General features: G+C 45.7%; 1 pseudogene; it reads right to left on the reverse strand.

Moving 5' to 3' along the window:
• Positions 1-4,412: 4,412 nt before the first annotated feature.
• Positions 4,413-12,664, reverse strand: LOC144252770 (RNA-binding protein 14-like; annotated as a pseudogene).

Below are 12,664 nucleotides of genomic sequence, written 5' to 3' on the forward strand. Positions count from 1 at the left end.
GGAAGGCTTAGGATCCCTCCACACTGTGCGCCACAACAAATTATTTGATTCCTGCAGGCACATTAAAAACGCCATCAGAAGCTGCCTCACAGCATCAAAATGGCGAGAAATAAAGTTGCCAGTCATCTAGATTTTTATCAGAGAAGTCAAGGGGAAAAAGGCCCACTTCTGAGGTTTGCCTGGGGCCTGCTCACCACATGGCACCTGGTGCTCATCCTACGTGGGAGCTGCCAAGAATGAGCAGGAGGTGGGCTCAGAGACAGAGAGGGGTGGAAGGAGTCCCCAGGAAAATGGAGCTGGTCAGGGATAATCATGTCCACAGAAGGCGGCCTGCGGTGCTATTTCAAGAAAGGCAAATGTGTACCAAAAGGAAAGATGACGTTTGGAAGTGGCAGTGGCTTTGTGGAGGAAGAAGAGTGAGGGGTGGCGTGGGAAACCAGGGAAGGAACGGCCCCTTTTTAGTCTGAAGCCTTGTAGAACTATTTGATTTTTTAAAATAAGCACAGTGTGAGACAAGGCAGATTTCAAACTCACTCTGAAAGTCCCTTATATGTTTTAATCTAAGTCCTCAAGCTGCCATTGTGTATTTGCTCCTGATTGTGAGTTCCATCCTCGTCGACATTACAGACACCTGCGGAGCCATCTTCTGAGGCTGGCGACTGTGCCCGCCAAGTCTCAATTCCAGTCCCAAAGGGACCTTTCCTTTGAGTAGGGAAATCTTGGATGGTGAAAGATCTACATGCCTTTTTATTTTGCTTTGCATTGGATCTATGTAAAACAATCAAAGTCAGGAAAATGTGTGGCTAAGGGTCGAGATTTTAAGGTGTCCTGGGATAAATTTTCCAGGAAAAAAGTATATTCCTGCATGAGATTATAATGCATCAAGTTCTGTTTTCATATACTGTCCACTTGCTGAGACATGGAGGTGGAAGTTAAAAGGTAACTGGAGAACATGTTCCCAGGCAGCCTCTCACCCTGTGAGGACAGGGGGGTTCCCTTAGGACCCTCTTACTAATGACAACAAATTAGAATTCATTTTCATACCATATACTGAGATGAGGCCATTAGTTACATTACCATATGCCCTCTTAGTGACTTCATTCAGTGGTTTGAAACTCAACTCCATCCAGTGAACTTAGTAGCAAAATGAGTGTCTCTACCTACTGTAATAGGAAGTCATTGTCTTTGCCACGATTCACACAGGCATGGATATTCTATGTTCTGCTTCTTCCCTTGCATATCTAATGTCCTCAATCAACTGTCCTGCAAGTGCATCTAATTGGTGGAAGCAAAATTATAAGTCTCTATGTTGAGTCAGCGTGTCTATGCAAAGTGATTACATACTTTTTATGAGACCCTATTTTTTTAACTGAAGTTGTAGGTTATTAATTTTGAGTAGTTCAGTTTCTCCAAATTATGTCTATCTAAATTTTTGTCGTCTTCATACAAACTTGAGAATACATTTGTAAGATATTCAGAATAAAAATGTTACTACATTGGAGAAAATTAGCATATCATCATCCCACATCTTACATTGCCCATTTTTGTTTACATAGCAAGAATAGCTAAAATATACTCATTTAATTCAAACCATACATAGTACAATTTCATCACCCCAGTCCTCACATTGTACAGTACATCTCTAAACTTGCTTATCTTGTACATTGCCACTTGGTATCTTCTTGCCTACATTTTCCGGTGTCCACTTCCCCTTCTATCACCACTCTTGTTACCTAGCTCTTGAGCTCTTCCAAACAATACAAGCAGAGGACATACTTCCAAACACATTTTATGAGGCCAAAATGTACTTTCAAGTATTGATCTTGTATACTGTGACCTTGCGATATGCACTTATTTCCAATAGTTTTTGGTTTTGTTCTTTTGAATTTTCTACATAGATTACAATGTCATCTAAAAATAAAAAACACCTTGTTTCTTCCTTTGAATGTATATTTTTTTCTTTATTCTTGAACTGGTGAGGGCTTCCCATATGATGTTGAATAGAAATAGTGAAAATGGGTACCCTTGCTTTTCTCTTGGAAAAATCATCAAATTGCTCACATTAGGTATGATGTTTTCGTTAGGGTTTTGTGTATATTCTGTATAAGACAAGGACTTTTTATTTTTATTATGAATAGAAATTGGATTTTGCTAAGTAATTTTTTTACTTGAACTCATGTATTTTCTTCTTTTAGCATGGTAATGTAGTAGATCATGTTAAACCTTGTATACCTAGAATAAATTCCACTTTGTCAGTATGTACATTTTTACACATTTTATTTGCTAATATTTTGTTGAGGGGTTTTGTGTTTGTGTTACTGAGAGAGAGATTTCTATACTTTTCCTATTTTGCAATGTCTTTATCTGGTTAGGGTGCTGCTGGTCTTATAGAATGTGTTACTATGCCCTCTGATTCTATGTTTGGGGAGAGATTGTGGAGAATTTAGAAAACTATAAATTTAGGGTAGAACTCACCAATGAAACACTGGAGACTGATACTTTCCTATTTGAAAGGTTATTAATTATTGATTGGATTTCTTAGTAAATATACAATGCTATACAGACTTTATATTTCTTTTGTGAATTTTCTTAGTTCGTGTTTTTTAAGTAGTTGGTCCACTTCATCTAGGCTACCAGTTTTGTGGCTATAGATAGGGCTGGTTGTTTATAGCTCTCTTTTGTCATCTTTAAGATTCATGATTAGTAATGATAGTCTCTCTTTCCTTTATAATGTTGGCTTATTATGTGTTCTCTTCGTTATCTTGTTAGCCTGGCTAGAATTGTTATTAATTTATATTGTCAAAATACCAACTGTGGTTTTGTTGATTTTCTTTATTATTTCCTGCTTTTCAATTTTTTTATTTCTGCTTCAAATTTGATGATCCTCCCCCTCCCCTTTCTTATTTCTTGTTTGCTTTAGAACTTCACTTGCTATACTTCTACTGAAACGTGGGTTATTGATTTTAGAACTCCTTTTCCAACATAAGAATTTAATGCTGGGGCTGGGGTTGTGGCTCAAGTGGTAGCGCACTTGCCTGGCATGCGTGTGACCCGGGTTCGATCCTCAGCACCACATACAAACAAAGATGTTGTGTCCGCAGAGAACTAGAAAATAAATATTAAAAAAATTCTCTCTCTCTCTCTCCTCTCTCACTCTATCTTTAAAAAAAAATATTTTTTTAAAAAAAAGAATTTAATGCTATAAATTACTCCATCTAAGCATTGCTCAGCTGTATTGCACAAATTTTTGTAATCTGTATTTTCATTTTCATTTACTTCAAAATATTTCTAAACTTCTCTTGATAATTTGAGTAGTGGGTTGTTGCAGAACTGTGTCACTTATTTTATAATATTGAGGTATTTTTCAAAGAATCCTCTAAATTTTATTATGATAAGAGGAAAATTTTTTGTATGATTTTGATTTTTTTAGAGAGAGAGTGAAAGAGAGAGAGACACTCAGAGAGAGAGAGAATTTTTAATATTTATTTTTAGTTTTCAGTGGACACAACATCTTTATTTGTATGTGGTGCTAAGGATCAAACCCAACACTGCGCATTCCAGGCGAGTGTGCTACCACTTGAGCCACATCCCCAGCCCATAATTTTGATTTTTTTTTAAATTTTAGTTGGCAATAGACAAAATATCTTCATTTTCTTTATTTAGTTTTTTGTGTTGCTGAGGATCAAACCCAGTGCCTCACACCTGTGAGGTAAGTGCTCTACTCCTGAGCCACAACTCCAGTCATGATTTTTTAAATAAATTTTAAGTATGTTTTATGACCCAGAAAATGTTATATCTTTGTCAAGTTTTCATATTAATGTAAATGTGAATGTAAATTCTGCCATTGTTGGATGGAATATTCTGTACATGTCAATTTCATCAAGCTAATAGGTAGAACTCTTTGGTTCATGAATATTTGTACTTGTTGTCTAGCTCTTTGATTGATCAACTACTGATAGAGGGTTATTGTACACACTTTATTTTTTTTTTCCAAACTGCAAATCGCCCCAAGTTTTATTTGTAGTCCATACAAAAGGGGGGGAAATTAAGGTTTTCTAACACCACCTACTTGGGGAGATGGGGAATTGGGACTGTGCTGCTCACCATCGCTAGAACATCAGTGGTAAGCAGGGATTTGGACACATACCAACTGACTGTCCCAATAGGATCTCAGTCTCAACAGTCTACAGAGGAACAATCAGGGACCCCTGGACTGCTGGCACAGCTTGGCGCACAGGAAATGGTTAAGCTAACCTTTTCCTGGCCTCCCTCACATCTAAAAGAAAAAGGCGCCGCCGACCTCAGCTGCAGGTTGCTTCCCCATCCACACGACCTTAAATATCGCGCACAAAAATAAAAGGGAGCCAGGAAAAAATAAAAACAAAAGTAATTTCCATTCTGGAGAGATGGGAGGCAGGGTAGAGGGGAAACCGCAGATCTAGAGCCAGTAACAAGATGTGATGCTGAGGCGAAGGAACAAAGTAAGTTACTGCCAAACACTCAAAAGGATGGTCTCCTGGGGAAGGCCCACATGGTAGAGGGAGGGGATGAAAAACCGCAATGGGAGAGGTATGGGCCAGAGTGGTTATAACCTGGGTCTGCACCCTACCTACCTCTCCCTCCCTCCCCGTGGTGCCCCATCCCCAGGATGGCCCTACATGCGGCGCTGGTAGCCAGAGTGCATCTGAGCTGCCCGCAGGTAATCATTATAGGAGCCCGAATAGCGTGCGTAATCGGAATGGGCATCGGGCAGGCGACGGTAATCCAGCGAGGACTTTGTCGGCGAGCGGCGGAACGAATGCTGCGACTCTGATAAACGGCGGTAATCAGAGAGCTCGGCTAAACGCCGGTCGGAACCATACCTAGTCGAGAGAAGAAGACAGTTGGTGAATGAGACAATTGAGGGGAGGGCTCCAGATGGGCATGGGGGAGATGCCAATAGGGACAGGGAGGGTGTGATCACATTGGTCTCCAACAGTTTGGTTTCCTTGTGTCAGAAGGTTCTTCACCCTATCCAGGCCAAGAAATCAAGCCTGGGTTCAACTCATTAGGAAACCAAGCCCTCCACTGAAGCCCTCCTTTCCGAAGTGGCCAAGGTGAATTTTGGTCTATAGTCCCAAACCACAAACAAAATATCCCCACCCATGGGTCCTACACAAAGACTTTGGTTGTTTATCAACAGAATGGCGGATGAAAGCAAGGTCCCCAACTTCCCAGAGTGTGGACGCATCTCATAAACTTGCCTTCAGCCATTAAGTGCCAAAAGGACTACTCTTTCACGCCCACCCCCACCAATACCAGGACAACAAGGTAACAGGCTTAAGAATCCCTGAGACATAGGGAAAGGGTATGAGCCATAATCCTGCAGGCAGTGGCTCCTAAGGCACCTGGGCTAGTCTAGAATGGTGACATTTTCCCAGCCTGACTGGTACCACCCCAGGCTGAGCTCTGTGCTCCACCTGAACCCTGGTGACCAGAAAAGTTCACAGACACCGACCCCCTCGGCCTCTGCACACCCCACAGGAGTAAAGGAGAAAAGACCGAGGGAGGGGCCTAAAATTCCCCTCCCATGCCAACCTCAGCCCCTTGCCCTAAGCCCCAGCTGGGGGCAGAGGCGGGGGGGCATACAGTACCTTTTCTACATGGCGACAGCCTTTTTGTAGGGATCGTCGTAGCTGGCCCGGGGTGGGGAGAGGCGGGTACGCTCATAGGGCGGCGGGGTGCTGTTGGCATTGGCAACGGCCCCCTGGGACATGGACAGGTAGGCTGCAGACGGCTGACCTGCCCCATCGTAGGCATTGCCCGGCTGGCCACGGTAGGAGGCAGCAGCCTGGGGATGCTGCTGGGCAGCATAGGAAGCAGCCAATGAGGCTGATGACTGAGTGCGGTAAGGAGCTGCCAGGGTGGCAGAAGGCTGGGCCCCGTAGGCAGCTGTGGCACCATAGGAGCCAGTGGCCGCAGCAGCCGACTGAGCCCCATAGGAGCCTGACAGGCCCATCGATGCTTGGGCCCCATAACTATTCAGTTGGGTCTAGACAACTGGCTGGGCCCCATAAGAGCCAGCCATTGGGGTAGTGGCTTGTGCAGCATAGGCGGCTGGCTGGCTGGCATAGGCAGCAGCTGTGGCTGGCTGTGCCACATAAGCAGCAGGCTGGGAAGAGTAGGAAGCAGCCTGCTGTGCAGCATATGGGGCAGACTGGGCATTGTAAGAAGCCGAGGGCTGGGCATTGTAAGAAGCTGCCTGGGCTCCATAAGCTAGCGAGGAGGCTGCAGACTGGGCCCCATAGGAGGCAGCCTGAGCCCTGTAGGAGCCTAGGGAGGAAGCTGCTCCCTGGGTGTTGTAGGAGGAAGCAGCTGCACGAACCCCATAGGAAGAGGCAGCCTGGGCGCCATAAGAGGATGGCTGGTTACCATAGGAGGCAAGGGAGGAGCCCTGAGCCCCGTAGGAGTTGAGCGAAGAAGCTGCCGCTGCCTGACCCCCATAGGAGGAGAGGGCTGAGGCTGAGGGTTGGGCTCCACCATATGGGCCGAGAGAAGAAGCTGCAGCAGACTGGGAGCTAGGGCTAGCCAGCTGGCCCCTGTATGGGGCCCCAAGGGAGACAGAGGGCTGAGCGCGGTAAGAGGCTGCCTGGGCTGTCATGGGCTGAGTCCGATAGCCGACACCCAAAGAGGCAGAAGGCTGGGCCCTGTAGGCAGCTCCCAGCGACACTGAGGGCTGGGCCCGGCAGGTGGCTGGCTGGGCCGTCAGAGGAGCCACATAAGAGGCTCGGGGAGGTGAACGGCGCAGGGGGCTTCAGTCGCGACCAAAGAAGGGTGGCGTGGCCTGACGGGCTTGCCCATCAAAGCCACCAGTGCTGTTGCCAAAAGCCTGTTGGTAGTCGAAGGTGGCAGAGAAGCCACCAGTTCCAGGGAATGCCATATCCCCAGCCCCTGGTTTCTTGGTCTTGTCCCCAGACTGGATAGCCAGGCCAGGCCCCTTCTTCTGACCCTTGGTTGAGAGTTCCACGTTGATGCGCTTGCCCTTCACTTCTTTGCCGTTGAGCTGCGCGATGGCGGCTTTGGCATCTGCTTCCTTCTCCATGTGAACAAACGCGTAGTCTGATAAAGCAGCAGACAGAGGGTTAGCAATTAGGGGGGCAGGGCATGCTACCAGATGGGTCCCAAATTGGATACAACAGCCCCCAGCTGTTGCCAGTTACCTCCAGGCCACCAAACCCTCCTCCCCAGGAGTATGTCATAAAATATTGGCTCCCACATAACAAAGCTTCTGACTGTCCCAAAGAGTCACCTTTGACTAGGGCTTTTTCCCATTCTCCCCTTTCCCCCTGCCACTTCACCCAACTCCCTGGTGAGAAAAGAAAGAGTAAAGATGAACTGCAACACAGGATAAAAATCTTCACAGCTATTTTAAGACTAAACCAGCAGACAAAACAAAGAAAGGGTTTCTGGATCACTCAATTATTCAGTGTTCTCATCCCATGCTCACCAAACACCACTGCTCACCTTTGACGCTTAGCTCTCAAGCACTAGCCATTTCTCAGCCTAGATCAATTAAGGTGAAAGAGATTCAATTCAGGCAAGAGCCTACAAAGAGCAAGCAGTTCACAAAATTCCTCCAATGTAATCTCCCTTCTTTTCACATTACTTTCCAACTTTCAAAGTACTTTCATGCACACAACCTCACTTGGGCCTTATAACAATCCTGTAAGGTGGCACAACAAAGGATCATCATCTCCACTTTACTGTTGGGCAAACATGTTCAAGAATTTTTACTTTGCCCAAATCAAAGTATATCAATGTCAGGACCAGTTTTAGCTCTTCTATGCCCCATGCCCCTTTGCTACACCCATCTGTCCCTGGGACAGATTGGTGTAAGGTATAACTGTGTAGTATGAAAAAAAAAATGTAAGCTTAGAAAGAGAGATTCTAGATCCTATGTACATCTACAAGGTAAGGGAAATGGAAACTAAGACCCCTCCCCCTCAGGCATATTACATCCTCCACCACTTCCTCTTTAAAGGACAGAGAGGTATACCTTATCCTTTGGAGTTCTGTTCATAGGCCAGACTGCACACAGGAAAGACCTGGTTTCTCAGCTGTGAGGCAAGAAGCTGCAATCACTGCAAGCTAGAAGGTCACCCCTGAGGCTTTCATTCAAGACCTGAATGAATTGTGTGAGGAAGAGGGACTAAGACAGGCTATAAATCTCAAAACTGAACTATTAATCTACCACAGAAGAAAACTTTAGAAAGGAAAAAAAATTCTCGGGGTTGTGTCCATACTAGAAATTGTAGAAATTGCAATGGTGCAAACAGGACCTGAACAATGAGAGGAGCTTGTCCCTGAGAAATAAAGCCCTGCAGTTAAAGGCCCTATGGTTATTTTAAGAAAAAAATCCAAATGCTGGGATCCAATCTCTGTCACATCAGTTTAAAAAATAAAAAGATACCTCGAAGAAGTTCCCAACACCCCATTTTCAAAGATATCCTTTCTATGACCTTCAAACAAGTGTCCTTATTTTTAGAAATATTCATTTTTAAAAATAATGGAGATACCCTCACTTGCATACCCAAAGATCTATTTCTCCTAAAGAATATTATCTTTCATCTATAATAAAACACAATGTCATCTGTACACACAAACTTGGAACCTTCTAAAGATGATAAAAGAATAAAACGAACTATCACAACTCTCAAGTCTTCAACACTCCCACAGACAAAGCCTGATTCCTTATTTACCAATTATGAAAAGCTAAGCATTCCATTTCACTTGGCCACACAGTACTAGAATTATCCTCTGATCTCTCATCTTCATTCTGGGTAGCTAGCTAAAAACAGTAGCAGGTGGTCTAACGTCTCTAAAAGCAGAAACTGTGCTGACCCTCAGGAATGGCAAAACCACCTAGAGAATGCAATGACAAGCAGAAAGGCTCACTCAAGGTAAAGAGAAAACAGGAAGATCTGCTAGAGCCTGTAGGCAGACTGGGGGAGGGGGGATGAAAGGGGACAATCTCCAGGCACTGTGAGGGATTAAGGAAACACACCACATTCCTGATTATTTGGAATTCCCCCAAACATCCATTGTCTACTCCCTACATAGCTGGGTTTTATTAAGAGATCAAGGAGTAAAATTTAAAAACTGAGATTTCAGGTCTGGAGATGTAGCTCAATAAACTGAGCTCATGCTTAATATGTGTGAGACCCTAGGTTCAATTCCCTGCACTGCAAAAAGAAAAAGCGGGGTTGGTTTGATTTCACATGTTCAGTTCAACTGACAGCCCAGATGAACTATGTAACTGTTGGTGGGGGAAGATATAATTATAGCCAAATTATATCTAAGTTTCTAAGCCTGATATCTGAAAGGAATTATAACTAGGTTGTCCAAATGACTGAATCACATCAGGGTTAACTGTGTCCCATCACACTGAGTAGCCAAATTCAAGCCTAACCCCATCAACGATGCCCAGAATCCCAACTCCTTCCCAGCCATCAGAGTAGCAGAGATCCGAAGAACTCCAGGGACTCTTTTGCCTGGATAGTTAGCTCAAAGTAATCTCTCCGTTAAGGCTAGCATTAAACCTAACAAGTAGTTCTGCAGATACCTCCTAATGGTCTGATGACATCACAATCCCTCTAGTACCAAAGTTAAGAGAATCCAGAAAAACAACTTTTCCTATCCTAAGATGATTTTTTAAAAACTTTGAAATTATAGAGCTCGGTATTTAAAGGATGGCTACCCACAAAAGAGAAGGGATAATTTTCCTCTTCTGACTCAGACCTCCCCTGAAGTATGCAATGGCCAAAGTCTGCAAGTGGTTCTTGAAGCTGTTCATCTTTGAATAACCAATAGGACACAGCTGCAGAGAGTGGTTACCACTGTTGCTATGGAGATTTTTGGTCTACAAATCATATCTAAGCTCCTAGAGTAACCAAGCAACCGTGTTTTTCTCCTGTGAAATAAAACAGAGCTAGCTGTCCTGCGCTTTTCAAAGACTTGACAGGGCTGAGGGTGTGGCTCAATGGTAGAGTCGCTAGCACAGCATGTAGGCCCTGAGTTTGAACCCTAGAACTGCAAACCAGAAGACCTGACAGCAAATCAAACGCTCATTCACAGTCAAGAAATAAGTAAGCTATTTATTGAGCCAGTCTCTTCTACAAATTCCCAACTTTAAATCCTAAGTTTTTTCACCCCTAAGAACTATAAAGATATCAGTGAAGGATATCAGTGCATCAGGTGCTATTGCATATAAGCCTAACAACAATGGAAGACACCTCCCTGAGGAAGTCCAAGCATTTCTGCTAACAAATGTTTACAAAGGAACAAAATGCACAAACTTTTCTCTCTAACTCTCACAGGGAATCAGCCAGAAATTCTAAAACTCATGTGAAGTTATCATGCACTTTACCACCACCACGATCACCACCACCATTCCCCCGGTCACTTAGTGTTGATCCCAAACAAATTCAAGAACACTTTTGGCTTTCTCTATCACTTGAGAACAAGCTTCTTGATCATGAGTTCCATAGAGATTGCCCCAAGTACTGATTCTAGACTTTCAATCTACCAGTCACCCTGCCTAACAACTACAGAAGAAACCTAACAGATTAATTAAACACAAAACTCTCATACCCCTTGCTGGCCAAGTACCCAATCTGACACCCTCCCACCCTTTCATTCTAAACAAAATCAAAAATCCATGCACCATACATCCTGCCTCAGAGCACCCAGCAGGAAAGCCCGATTCCGGATAGTCTCGTGGACTTGCATAACCTAAGTTGAGGAAAATAGAATGGAGTATTAATGCAGAATAAGAATTTGTTCCTAGCAAGGGACACAATGACATTTCCCCAGCTTGTGGAAAGGACAAGGAATGGCCAAAGATGTGCCTTTACCGGACAACAAATGAAATATCTTTGGTGACCATGAACAAGCAACTGCACCTATTTATTTCTCATCCTCAAAACGTCTCACACAGGGTATGAGCAGGCATGAATCCAATACCAGGAGGGCATCACATACTCCCAGGTGCATCCTTGAAAATAACAGGGCAAAGTTAATTCAGATCTGTTCCCAAGTGGAACAAAGACAGGCCACATATATACAAGGGCTGACCCATCAAATCTTCCCCAAAAGAGAAAGAACTTAGGGGATAAGAACCCAGAATATTAAAAAAGAAAAAGAAAAAAAGAAAAAGTCGACTGGGCTCCAAAAAGGAAATCAAGCCTAAATTATGGTGACACATTTTTCTCAAAGAAAAGACAAACTAGGGATCTGCTCTGAGAATTAATTCAAGCAATGACAACTCTCAAGTAAATCGTTTCCAGACAATGTTTAAGGAAGACCTCTCACATCTCTCCCCATAATCCCCTCAGCCAAAGTATGCCCCCTTGCAAGTCGTCAAGCTTATGAAAGAATGACACTGCCCTGGGGCATCAGTTTGGCAAGTAAAGCTGTACAAAAGGGGCCCTCATAAAACAAATCTCCTTCCACAAGCAAAAAGGTCAGGGTTTCCAGCTAACAGATCTAAAATCGAGCCCAAAGGGTGGGAAAAGAGGGAAAACAGGTTTAAGGGAGTTGGACCACAGAGCTGCCACATCTAACCCATCAAATACTGAAAATACCAAAGTGGCTCGGAAGGGGCCCTTCCTGTACCCATGAGGAGACCCATGCCAAACAATACTAAGAGATCCCAGCCCGAGAAACGTCCAAGGGCCCCGTTACCTTCCGCTTGGGAGCATTCATCGGGAGGGAACACGAGGGCGGCCTTGGGGCGTCAGCCCCCACCTTTTCCCTCTTCCCTTGCTCTGACCGACGTCTGGAGAGGAAGTGGGGAAGTGGCGAAATCTTCCCCGCTCCATGATCCGGCTTGTGCCCGTCACTTCCCAATTTCCGCTCGGTGCCAGGCCCAGGAGACCAGAAGACGCGCCCCCGGTACACTCGCAAGTCTCTGGCGCGTCCCAGGCCCCGTGGCTCGGCTCTCAGTGGCCGCCGCACCCTCCCAGAGCCGCTTCCTCCCACTTGGTGAACGGTGCCTGGACCGCAGGGGGGGAGGGTGGCTCTGCCCAACGCACCCCCAACACCTCTGGCTTCGCCCCAGCGCACTTCCCCACCCTGCCCAACCGACCGACCCCCGGGTAAGGGGCGTGGCTAACAGGCAGAATGCCCTGAGCGCGCCCCCGCCCCCGAGCGTGCCTCCGTGTTACCTTTTACCACGTCACACTCGATGACGCGTCCACGGCGCTCGAGCGTGCCTCCGTGTTACCTTTTACCACGTCACACTCGATGACGCGTCCATGGCGCTCGAAGAGGCTGCGCAATTCCTGGCTCGTGCATGCAGCCGACACATTGCCCACGAAAATCTTCCAAGTGTTCAGCGGCCTTGGGCGCGACATCTCCACCACGAGCGCGCGCCCCGGCCGCAGCTCGTGGCCGTGCAAGGCCTCTATGGCGCGCAGCGCGCCTGCGTTCTCGCGCATGTGCACGAAGGCAAACTGTTTCATGACAGCGCAGCTCATGACCGTGCCTTAGGGCGAGGGCTGCCAGCTCCTCCGGCGTTGTATCCGCCCCGTCGACGTTGCCCACGAATATCTTCATTTTGCCGCCGCAGCCGCCTTCCCGGAGAGCCGGGACCGCTCCTCCAGCGACAGCCGAGACGTCCGACCGA

Source organism: Urocitellus parryii, unplaced genomic scaffold, assembly GCF_045843805.1.
Source record: "Urocitellus parryii isolate mUroPar1 unplaced genomic scaffold, mUroPar1.hap1 Scaffold_59, whole genome shotgun sequence".
In the NCBI taxonomy this organism is placed as follows: Eukaryota; Metazoa; Chordata; class Mammalia; order Rodentia; family Sciuridae; genus Urocitellus; species Urocitellus parryii.